Raw genomic sequence first — 13,022 nt, forward strand, 5'->3', positions numbered from 1 at the left:
ACTTGGTGGGGTGACATGATTAATGGACTTAAAGGGTCAACTTGGCAGGGTGACTTGATGAACAGACCTAAAGAGTTGACATGGTGAGAGTACTTGGTGGGGTGAGTTAATGAACAGACTTAAAGAGTCGACTTGGTGAGAGGACTTGGTGAGGTGACTTGATGAATGCACTTAAAGAATCAACTTGGTTAGAGTACTTGGTGGGGTGACTTGATGAACAAACTTAAAGAGTCAACTTGGTGAGAGTACTTGGTGGTGCGACTTGATGAGTAGACGTAAAGAGTCAACTTGGTGAGAGTACTTGGCAGGGTGAACTGATGAATGGACTTAAAGAGTCGACTTGGTTGGCTGACCTAGTGGGGTGACTTGATGAACGAACTTAAAGAGTCAACTTGGTGAGAGTAGTTGTTTTGGTAACTTGATGAACATAGTTAAAGAGTCAACTTGGTCAGGTGACTTGATGAAAGGACTTAAAGAGTCGACTTGGTGAGAGTGTACTTGGTGGGGTGAGTTGATGAATGGACTTAAAGGGTCGACTTGGTGGGGTGGCTTGATGAACAGACTTAAAGAGTCGATTTGGTGCGCCGACCTCATGAGGTGACTTCATGATCAAACTTAAAGAGTTGACTTGGTGAGAGCACTTGGTGCACCAACCTGGGGAGCCGAGTTGGTGAGTCAAATTGGTGAGCGAGCTTTAAAAGGAAACTTGGTTGGGAAAGTTGGAGAGGCAAGATGGTAGGCCGACTTGGTGAGCCAACTTGTCGAGAAAATTGAAAGAGTCAACTTATTGAGGCTACTTGGTGGGGGACCTGGCAACCCCACTTGGTGAGGTGACCCGATGAGCGAACCTATCCAAACCTTGGTCACCAGCCTTGAGGAGAGGCAACTTGGCAAGCTGACTTGGTGAGAAGACTTAAAGAGTCAACATGGCGAGGCAACTAGATGAGTCTGGTCATTGAGGCAACTTGGTGGGGTGACACGATGAGCTGACCATGCGAGAATACCTTGTGAGCGAACTAAAAGTGTCGACTTAGCGAGCGTGCTTGAAAAGTTGACTTGTTGAGCTGACTTGGAAAGCCGACATGGTGAGTAGGGCTTAAGACATGACTTGGTGAGGTGACGCAAGAAACTCCCCTTAATACCATTAAATTATAACAGAACCATAGAAATAATAGAAAATGCGAGAACAAAATGTGGTCTTGTCATTTGGACCGCAAAAGTGGAATTTCATAATTCATAAGCACAATATGCTAACCCATAGGAGTGCCTTCACTGCAACAGTTTGCAAGACAAGCTGCTAGCTATCACCCAGAGTTGTCCTAGACGATGTTCGGGCCTTTCTTAAATAAGCAATTGTATGCCAGCCGAGAAGGTTCTAGATGCTTAGACTTAATACCTATGGTTGGAAGACCTTGAAAATACACATAAGTCTGCCTAATACATCTTTGACAAATTATTTTAGAAATTTTGGTAGCCCAACTTCCAAAGGCCATAACTCACAAATCGTTGCTCCGATTGGCTATTATGACCACTTTTCAAAAATGCTAGCTCCTGATCTATAGGCTTGAAACGTCGCATGCACCCTTCCCTCAATTTTTTGGACCTCATCTGGGCAGTCTAAGTCCTCCAATGATGAGCCTGAAGATTTTTAGCATATTTTTACAGCAAAAAACTGAAATAACTTCTCAACACTTATGCTTGAGGTAACTTGGTGGGTGGACTTAGAGGGTCAACTCATTGAGGTGACTTGGTGGGGTTGACCTGGCAAGGTGAAATCCACTTGGTGAGAAAACTGCAAGAGTCAGCTTGGTGAGTGCACTGGAATTGTCAGCTTGGCAAGTGGGCTTAACGAGGCGAGTTGGTGGGGCAACTTGGCGAGTGGAATTAAAGAGCCAACTTGGTGAGGCGACTCGGTGAGTTAGTTCATTTAGATGACATGGTGAGCCGAACTGGGGAGGCGACTTGGTGAGTGAACTTGGTGAGCTGACTTGGTGAGCCGAATTGGGGAGTCAACCTCGCGAGCAAACTTGAAGAGTCAACTCATTAAGGAAACTTTGCAAGTCTACCTTGTGAGCCAACCTTGGGAGATGACCTAGGGGCAAACTTGGTGAGCATGCTTGAATTATCGGTGATAAGTCTAAAAAATGCCTTTATTTTGTTATGTTTAAGATACTTTATTATACTCTGTTTATCCTTGTTTTAACACTTATAAGCCTATGTTTGATAAACCCTTGATGATTTATGGGGTAGAAAAACTATTTTATCCTTTGCCTAAATTATATCTAATATGCAGTATTTCATATGAATATTCAAATGTGCATTCTTATGCTTGAATTTAGTTTGATGGATGCTTATTTGAAAATGTGTCTTATATCATAACTAACTTGATGATAAGGATTAAAGGATGAGCGAAAGAATCTAGAAGTTGGTTGCCAAAAGTATTCAAGGAGAAACGAGCATCAAGGAACAACCACGAAAAGGAAGTTATGACCACTCTAGGAAACATGGCAGCGAATAAGGAAGAGTTTTTATGAGCCATTACCTTCTCTGCATTTACATTGTAACAAGTGATTGCCGCCACTTCATTACTCACTCCTCAATTCTGTTATCCTACCTTTCCACTTTCAGTTGTTCTCCTATATTCTCTCCTGCAGACTTAACTTAGGATAGTTACTTTTCTATTATGTAATAAAGAGTAGATTCCTTATATATGTCGAGATCGACTCTTGTGTGTGAAGTTTTTAGTTTTAGATTTTGGTTTTGATAAGTTTTATCGAGTAAGAGAGAACACTAATTCACGGTTTGTTGCAGTTGTGTTTTACAATTCTGAATTATGTAATGACTGATTAATGAAATAAATTAGTTCTCTTTAGTTTCTATCTTGCGTTGGTAGATTAGAGAAGCCAACCAAGGGGGCCCACTTGGAAGGTGGATTAGATTAGGATAGAATAGATTCATTTTACTAAGCATTAGCAATATTTTAAGTAAGATGTAGCTAGTTAATTCCTTCCTGTAGCATCACACTTCATGAATGTTCCGTCAGCATCTGCGAGAATAGTCTAATTGATGAGTCAAAATGAAATCTCTGTTATCTTGTCATTATGTTTTCAACATTCATAGATTCATTAGTTTCCTTTCCACAGCAGTAGTGTAGTTTCTTTCCTTTGCATTTTTACTTTCCTGTAGCACAAACATAATGACTCATCAAGGTACCTAGTGCACATACTGTGCCGACCATTTCAAGTATACGTCCCTGGGTTGACAATCTAAATGCACCTCATGGTAGGGGAAAATTAGTCCTTAGCTTGAATAGATTATTCCTAAGCCAGGTCTAGTGCATGACTATGGAACACCTAGGCGGTTCATTTTTGGCACTGTTGCCGGGGATGGTGTCAAGCCAGGAGCATTTTTTAGTCATAGTTTTTAGATTAAGTTCTTTTTACCAGTGTGAAAATTTTAGTTGCATGCATCGAAGAGGAAGACGATGAGATGAATATGGCAGATTTCTTCCACAGGGATTTGTTAATTTGAATGAAGAAGTTGAGTTGCCCTTTGAAGACGCAAGTCCTATTTTCCCCACAGTATCATCATCAAGAGCTGAATCCCTAGATATATTTGGTCTCCAAGATTTCACTATAATATTGACCAATTTTCTTGATAAGACTACCTTGAATCCACCAGTTGTTAATCACCCAGTGCCTAACCTTCCTTTTCAGCAGCAACCTCATAATCTAGTCCCACCAGTAATGGGTCAACCCACTTTTCCATTTCCACTTCCAAGTCTCATAACCAATGCCAATCTCAAGAATATACCTCCCACTACTCTTCCAAAGTTCTATGGCCTTGCAACTGAAGACCCCGATACCTTCTTGTATGAGTTCGACATCCTTTGTCATAGTTTTGACTACAACACTGATGCCCATAAGCTTAAATTATTTCTAGCCACATTGAAAGAATCAGCTTTACAATGGATCATGGGCTTAGGATGATGAGAAAGTATTCTTTGTTGCTCAACACCGACCATGGGCTCAATGTCAAGGTATGCCTCAAGACCCCTTGCAAAATTTAAATTCATATGGTAATCAATGGCAAAACCGCAATACCCAAGGTCCTCCAGAAAACCTACCCAATTGGAATAATGCTGGAAATAATAACCCACAATAGTCTCAATGGTCTCAAAATTTCCAACAACCTTGGCTTAACCAGTAGAATAACCAATGGGCCAAGAACTAGCAGAACCAATGGCAACCACCCCAAGGGTATTGGAAATCTTCAAGCCAAGGGAATTGGCAATCTCTAAACCAATGGAAGGGATCTCAACAATGGCCTAACCAAAATACTAGTGTTCCACAATTACCCCCTCCAGCTCAACAACCTGCTTTAATGCCACCACCTACAAATAGTGGACCTCAAAAGCAAACATAGCTACCTGCACAGCCTCAACCAAATCCAAATAGAAAACCACAGCAGCCCATGTATAGTATTGATATCTAGGAGTACCCTGCTTATGCCCTAGATGTCACAGATATACATTTGAGATCTGGAACGACCTTACCAGCACCAAGGCCAACTCTTATAACTGAAGTATCAGACTCTCCTACAACATTAGAACCTTTGGTTGATGAACCTGTTGACCCAACTAATGTTACCATACCAATACCAGATCAACTAGTAGTAGATCCTTCTTTTCTAGACCAACTAATACAAAAGGAACAAAGTAAGGAACAACCCTTTGACATTGTTAACCAGTTGAAGAATATGCATGTCCGAATACCTTTGTTTCAAGCTATTAAGGACATTCCTGCTTATGGAAAAGATATAAGGGAAGCTTTTCTAAAGAAACCTGGAAGGAAGAAGAAGGATCCTACCACAGTTCATGTTGTTGGACATTTAGCTGATATCATGTTAGGAAGAGTGCTTTCACAAAAATATTCTGACCCAGGGAGTCCAGTAGTAAGTGTCAGCATCAATGGTCAATTTGTTAAAAATGCCTTAATAGATTTGGGAGCTGCTATAAATGTGATGACTAAAGAAACCATGAAGAAGTTACAAATAGAAGGATTAAGGCCCACACAACCTATTCTGCAGCTTGTAGATAGTTCCACTATCACTCCTGATGGAATGATAGAAAATATTGTTGTGACCTTAGATTCCTTTGAATATCTTGCAGACTTCATGATTTTGTCCCCTAAAGTAAACCTATCTGGCTATCCTGTCATTCTAGGTAGACCATGGTTGGCCACAACTGATGCAAACATAAATTGCAGATCAGGGAATATGGCCATATCAAATGGCCAAGCAACCAAGCAATTTGATCTATATCCTCCTCCACAACTATTACCAGATTTGAGTACATCTTTTTTGCCAGATTTAGGAGCTGAAGAAGAAGTGATAAATTCCATAGTACAACTTATGCTGTTACATAGGCAATCTTTTGCAAAGTTGCAAGAAGAAGATTCAATAATCTAGAGCATCCTTACCAACACCTGTGTGGTAGGAAAAGATGTGTCTGAAAGTTTAGTATTAGAATTGATTACATATGAGTAGTGTGATACAAGTTGTACTTTACTTAAGGAACCTAAAAATCTTTGTTCACTACTTCCCTGTGAAGTAGAAGGAAGCCCAATCTCTGAAATTGCTATGGTAGACTCCACTATTCCTATTGAACTGAGTAAAGGCCATAAACTGCATGTTAACCCCAAATTGACATCCGTATAGATGGAACAGTTAAAAGAATTGCTTCAGAAGCATGAGAAGAATTTTTCTTGGGATTATGATGATATGAAAGGATTAAGCCCTACACTATGTACCCATAGGATATACATTAATAAAGGTTGTCTACCACTTCGTCAACCTCAGAGAAGGATAAATCCAAGCCTCAGAGAAATAGTCAAAGCAGAATTGCAGAAATTGCTTCATGCTAGCTTTATCTATCCTATATCTAATAGTAAATGGGTATCACTACTAGTTATAGTACCTAAGAAAGGAGGAAAATGGATAATTTGTGTGGATTATAGGGAGTTGAATAAGGCTACTAAAAAGGATCATTTTCCTTTACCCTTCATAAATCAATTTTTGGATACACTAGCTGGAAAGAAGTACTTCTCCTTTTTACATGGATACAGTGGCTATAATCAAAACAGTAATTCTCCTGAAGACCAAGACAAAATTACATTTACCTGTCCATGGGGTACTTTTGCATACTCTGGTTTACTGTTTGGTATTTGTAACACTCCTGCAACGTTTCAATGAGCTATAATTAGTATTTTTCCTGATATATCACATGATTGTATGGAAATCTATATGGATGACTTTACAACATTTGGAGTGACTTTTGAAGAAGCAATGATAAATCTTGAAAAAGTTTTGGTAAGATGTTAAGAACATAATTTGTCACTAAATAGTGAAAATTATTTCATGTTCATGCAAGAGGGTTTGGTACTCAGTCATTTCATATCTACTGTAGGTATATAAGTAGACTCAGCTAAAATTGAGGTAATTCAAACATTACCCATACCCACTAAATTAAAAGATATCATATCTTTTCTGGGACATGCCAGATATTACAGAAATTTTATAAAAGACTTCAGTAAAATAGCCAGTCCCTTGTATAAGTTGCTTACAAAAGAAGCTGAATTCAAATGGACACTTGAGTGTGATAAAGCTTTCCTACAGCTTAAGCAACTTTTGACCACATCCTCAATTTTACAAGGCCCTGATTGGAACCTACCTTTTAATATATATATATATATATATATATATATATATATATATATATACACACACACACACACACAGATGGTTCTGATTATGCCATAGGAGCAGTTTTAGCACAGAAACACTCAAATTTTGAGAATGCCATTTATTATATTAGTAAGAGTCTTCATGGTCTAGAACTGAATTACACAGTGACTAAAAAAGAATTTTTAGTAGTAGTCTATGCTCTTAATAAATTTCGGCATTACGTCACAGGTTATCCTATCTATGTTCATACTGATCATGCAGCAATCAAGTATCTCATGAACAAACCTACTATAACTGGTAGGTTAGCAAGATGGTTACTATTGATACAAGAATTTGACATAATCATAGTAGATAAGCTTGGAAAAATAAATTTCGTAGCTGATTATTTGTCAAGAATCAATCATCATGATACTGACACTACCCTGGTAGATGATGTATTTCTAGATGAACATTTGTTTCATATTGCTGTTAAAGTTCCATGGTATGAAGATATTGCTAACTACATTGCAACTAATAAGACACCAAAAAATTTTTCTTATAAGGAGAGAAAGCTGCTCATACAGAAAAGCTTCCATTTCTCATGTATAGAAAATTTTTTGTTCTATACTAGACCTAATCAAGTTATGCGCAGATGTGTAAGAGAAGATGAGACATATGATATTTTGCATGCATGTCATAATGAGCCCTGCGAAGGAAATTTTGCAGCCAACAGAATAGCTTTCAAAATCTTAGCCATTGGTTACTATTGGCCTACCCTTCATAAAGATGCAATCAGTTATACAAGAAAGTGTGACCAATGCCAAAGAATGGGTCGCCCAACCAAAATAGATGAAATGCGTCTGAACCCTCAAATGGTGTTAACACCATTTGACAAATGGGGAATGGACTTCATCGGTTGTATTGATCCTCCATCCAATGGGAAGTCTTATATTTTGGTTTTTACTGACTACCTAACCAAATGGGTTGAGGTTAAAGCTATGAAACATGCCCATGATGAAAAAGTTGCCAAATTTCTGTATGAAGAGATTTTTACACGTTATGGAGTTCCTAAAGAATTGGTTATTGATCAAGGCACACAATTTACTTCTAACCTGATTTTAGAATTGACAAAATAATATAACATCAGGCATCGCAAATCCAGTCCTTACCATCCACAAGCCAATGGACAAGGAGAAGTTACCAACTGTGAGCTGGTAAATATTCTAACTAAAACAGTCCATTTGCATCATCGGGATTGGACCAACCGGTTACAAGAAGTTGTTTGGGCTTATAGAATAACTTGGAAAACCAGTACCAGATTCACACTATTTGAGGTTTTGTATGGGAAAGTGGTAATGCTTCCAATTGAATTTGAACACAAGACTTCAAGAATAGCCTTGACCTTAGATATTGATCTTCCTGCAGCACAAAGATAACGTCTCCTACATCTTAATTCTTTGGATGAAATGCACAAGACTTCTTTAGAACATACTGAACTGGTGCAAAATAGAGAAAACATTGGCATGATTCTCATATCCTCAACAAACAGTTCAAAGCTAGTGACTAGGCATTATTGTATGGTTTTCGCTTTAAGGATATGCCAGGGAAGCTGCAGATGCGATGGTTAAGACCATATCAAATCATTCATGTCTTTGACAATGGAACAGTTCAACTAACCAAAATTGATGATATGCCTTTCAAAATACTGATCAATGGTCATCGACTTAACCTTTACAAATAGCCTCAAACAAAAGATGAGTTCATGCAACAGTTCGAACAACTGGATCCAACAACAACTCAAGTATCTCTTCCTACAGCCGAAGTTGAAAACCTTTCGCCTACTCTTCTTCAACATTAATTCTAATTTGCATCTCCATAATAATAACTTTATGTTCACATAAGGTCTATTTTCTTTTCAGGATATATCTTTCCATTCATATCTTAATCTTCCATCCACCCACCTCACTCCATTTCTTAATCTTCCATCGACTCACTTTCTACATATGTTTTTGTGTTTTTAATCAAGTCTACACATGCTAATGGATGCTACCATTTACATTATTTCTGCCACTTTTTTTTTGGAGCATGTGACAATTTGCTTGGCAGGTATAAACATTTTCAAACTATTATTCATTTATAAGTTTGCAGATTTTGTTAATTATATCTAATACTGCATAATCTTTATAATTACGACATATTCCACTCGCTAACCCATACTAGTCTGACACGTGAGGACACTTGTCGTAAAATTAGCAGGGGGCAGAGGAGTGTCGTACTATCCAATGACATGCCTGATTAACAATGATGATTTTTGAAAATCTTGGCATTACCCTTTATTAATGAGAACTTTTTTCCATAAGTATGCCATGTCAAGTGTTGTACTCCCACTTTCTAAATGAATTTTTCTTTATTCATGCCAAATTTTTTGTGCTAAGCCATGATGTGACCTATTTCTTTTAAAATTTTTGCATTTGAACCATATTTTCGGATGATTTCCATGCAAATTAATGATTTAATTTTACCTAAAATTTAATTATGGCACATAAAAATTGGTTATGGCAATTAATGTTCCCAAAAAGAAGCGGTGAAGCGTTTGAGAAATAACGCAAAGTTTTGAAGTTTGCATTCAGAAAGGGAGAGGAAAACGGAGTAGCAGAATTATCAAGAAATGGGAGGAGGTTTATAGAGAAAAGAGCTGGTTGAGCACATTTTGTTGCTCTTTGATGTAGAAGCAGTAAGAAGATTCAATGCATGTGGGTGGTGTTGGTGTTTTAAAAAGTACTAAAACTACTAAGCGACAAAATGCTTAATACCAGAATGGTAGTACATACACAATCTAAAGACTAGCCTATTCTTATTAACAATTGCATATGTAAGGTATTTGGACCCAACTTGAACAAAACCATAGATGGTTTTCTACTCTTTTGGCTCTACAAAACCAGGGTGGGTGTACCCAGGGATGGTTTAAAACTGAAACAACTGTATGAGGATTATTCTTAGTTTCATTTTGATTCTCATTTCAAGATCCTCAAACATATACATAATTCTTATTAACTTGATAAACACATCCCATAAACATATATGGCCAAGAATTCTTCTATAGATCTCCAAATTTTTTTAACAACAATGGCTAACTGAAGCTAAAACATTCCATGTAGACAAGTGCTGGCCAACTTTGAAGATCTATAGGAAATAAAAGTAAAATTTGATTTGATGATGCATTTGAATAACCATTTATAATATATTTCTCCTTTAGCTGAAATCACTTGATCAGTGCCTAATCCATTGGGGTTCAGAGTCTATAGCAAATTCTTAGATCTAATTTGTTGCTTTACAACAAATTCTATTAGCAATTTTTATCAGAATTTATCATTCAAAATCCTTTTCAATACTTAAGGAATCTTATGACATTCATCAAAGCCTTTATTTAATCCATTGAATTAACAACAATGATAAATGGATATACAACCTAACTAGATTGCATTCAATTGCACAAGCTTTTAATCATACAACATCAAGGTCGCTAAGTATTTAAAAGGAGACAAAATTTAGAAAGAACTAATATGGGGATAGTTCATAATTTGTATTCATTTCCTTTGAAATGGGTATATCTTTTACAATAGACTCAGAATGGCCTTCAGAAAGAAACACAACTCATTCTATATTCATGTATTCTTAGAGAATTGAAAGAAAAATTCATTACAAACTTGCTTTCAAAATTTGGACCAAAAACCAGACTAAGCACAATACTTAGAAGAAATAGAATTCGGACCCTTCTTTAGCCTTGGGATCTCACTTAAATAGTGTGAGATGCAACAAGCTTCAAGCTAAAGACAAATGATAGGTGTCCTTTTAAAAAGGCACTCACCTAAAATTTTGACAAAAAGACAAGAACAAAATAACGGAAAGGCTTATTACAACAAACATTCCTTGGTGGGTCCCTTTCTGTTATGCTTCTTAGTTGTTGAGACAAGAAAATATGATCTGATCTTACAATCATTCTTCATCCTTGGATTACATAGCCATGAGGTTTGAAAGTGATGTATCATCTTCAGTTACCTGCAAACTCACTTTAACCTGGAGATCTTCCATGTCTTCATTACTAACTACGAGGGTAACTGTTACTTTTGCATCTTCCTCCTCATCGTCTCCTAACATCTGTTCCATAAACTAATTTTTCCATTTATTAAAAGCATCATCATCTGGAAAATCAAAACTTAGAGCTTCTCTTTGTATCTTTATTAAACAATTTGCACTTTCTTCTAAATCATCAAATTCTTTTCTCATAGCAGTATAAAATAACTATATTTTTACTAGCTCTTCATTTGTCTTTGCTCAGAACCAGTGGCCAATCTCACTCATGATGTTTATTATTATTTCATTAAATAACTCATCCAACTCCCTTTTCCACTTTTCCTTTTCCTTTATTGTATCAACAGATTCTAAAGCACAAGAAAATAAAGTGATTTTTTCAGGCATATATTGGGAAAAATAGAGTGTTAATCTTCTCTGTAAAGAATCTCTTTCATCATCAAAATTCTCTAGCTTATTTTAAAAATAAAAAATATTCTCAACTTGATGATAATGCATTTGGACTGCAGATATACATATGATTGTAATATCATTATTTCTCTCCCTCCATTTCTATGCAAGAAGAATCAGTTTATCCTTATCTCTGTTCAACTCATCCATGAGGGTTACAATTCTTGTCAACTGATCATAAAAAGTTGACCATTGTATTTTATCCCTCAAATATTTCACAATCTGCTTTAATTTTTCTTCTTGTTGATTTCTAAATTCTATCTGCAACTCATGTAATTTTGTTTTTTTTGCTTCAAAGTCCTCTGCAGTATAGAATTGGGGCCTTTCAAGGGTGTTAGGTATTTCAATGATAGGGGTTGATTGAACAAATGACTGTGAAGGGTATGCAATTCTAAGTGTACTAGATTCTCCCACCTTTATTTTCCCAACTATCTTCTCCAATTGAGATACCTTGTTTTTCAGCTCAATTTTCTTTTTTACTTCTTTATTGTAGGCATCCACCACTATTTCATACTTACTCAGCAGATTAGTCATTTCCTTTTCTTCTTTTTCTATAGTGGCCAAGGCAAATTTAGAATAGTCCACATTCATGTGGGCTGCTTGTACATGTGAAGTATCAGCAACCCTCCTCACAATGATACTCCTTGTTATTCCTAAATCATCAGGCTGTAATAGAGTAGTCCTAGATCCTCTTCTTAATGACCACATAACAAGGGCAACTTGATCATTACAGAATGCTGTTCCCAATAATTCCTCTTTATCTAGATCTTGTAATCCTAAATTATTTGACACAGAATTAAAAATTAAGGCATCAACAATATCCCAATTGGGAAATAATTAAATATTTGCATCTTTCACCATCTGTCTACCCTCTTCAAGGGTTATATTCTAGAACTCTTGTATCATTTCTTCCTTTATTTGATTCTGAATAGAGGCTTCATCCATTTATGGATGCTTTGTTTTCATATTCCTACATCTTTGTTCAAAAATGTGCATGTTTTCCCTCCATGCAAACTGATGGAAAGCCCTAGATTTTACAAAACTATTATCAGACAAAAATTGCTAACTGGCTTGTTCCAAAACAGGGTCTAATTCCCTTCCTCTGAAATCTGCTACAGTTAATTCAAAACTCGACATAGGAGGCTCCTAGGGGTTCCCTTCATCAATTTCTGCTTGAGTAACAAAAACTCCTCCTTGTGACCCCATTTGTTCAATTTGCTCATTGGTGAGCTCCTCTTCCTTAATTCTGATTGGAGTTTGGGAAGGTGAGTAACCTTCGTCATGGGATTCCTCTTCCCTTATTATTTTTCTTCTTTAGGGAGAAGGTTCAGGGGGTCTTTCTTCAAGGACAGTACTAGTAGATTCAATTATCTATTTTTCTTTATTTACAATGGGTATCTGATCCCGAATAACAGTATATCTTGTCCTCTTTCGCACAACCAATGGACCTGTCCCTATGTTAGGGGTGAAACCCAATTTCCTCATAACTTCTCTAGCTTTATTTGAAAAAAAATCAATAAAATGTTGTTTCTTCTCATTCATTACCTCCATTATTTCCGAGAATGTACTCATGAGCTTATTTATTTTATTTGCATTAGTTGCAACATTACTAAGAGGACTGTAATCCTTGTCAAAAAAATTAATAAACTCCAAAACTTTTGAATAAACTCTCCATTTCTCTTTCTTTGTTTCTTGCTCCTGGAGAGAATATTCATTTCTTATTACATCTTCAGGGAAATAGAATTCATACTGACATG

This window comes from Cupressus sempervirens, chromosome 2 (assembly GCF_028749045.1).
Source record: "Cupressus sempervirens isolate cs-2001-9-10 chromosome 2, ASM2874904v1, whole genome shotgun sequence".
NCBI classification, from domain to species: domain Eukaryota; kingdom Viridiplantae; phylum Streptophyta; class Pinopsida; order Cupressales; family Cupressaceae; genus Cupressus; species Cupressus sempervirens.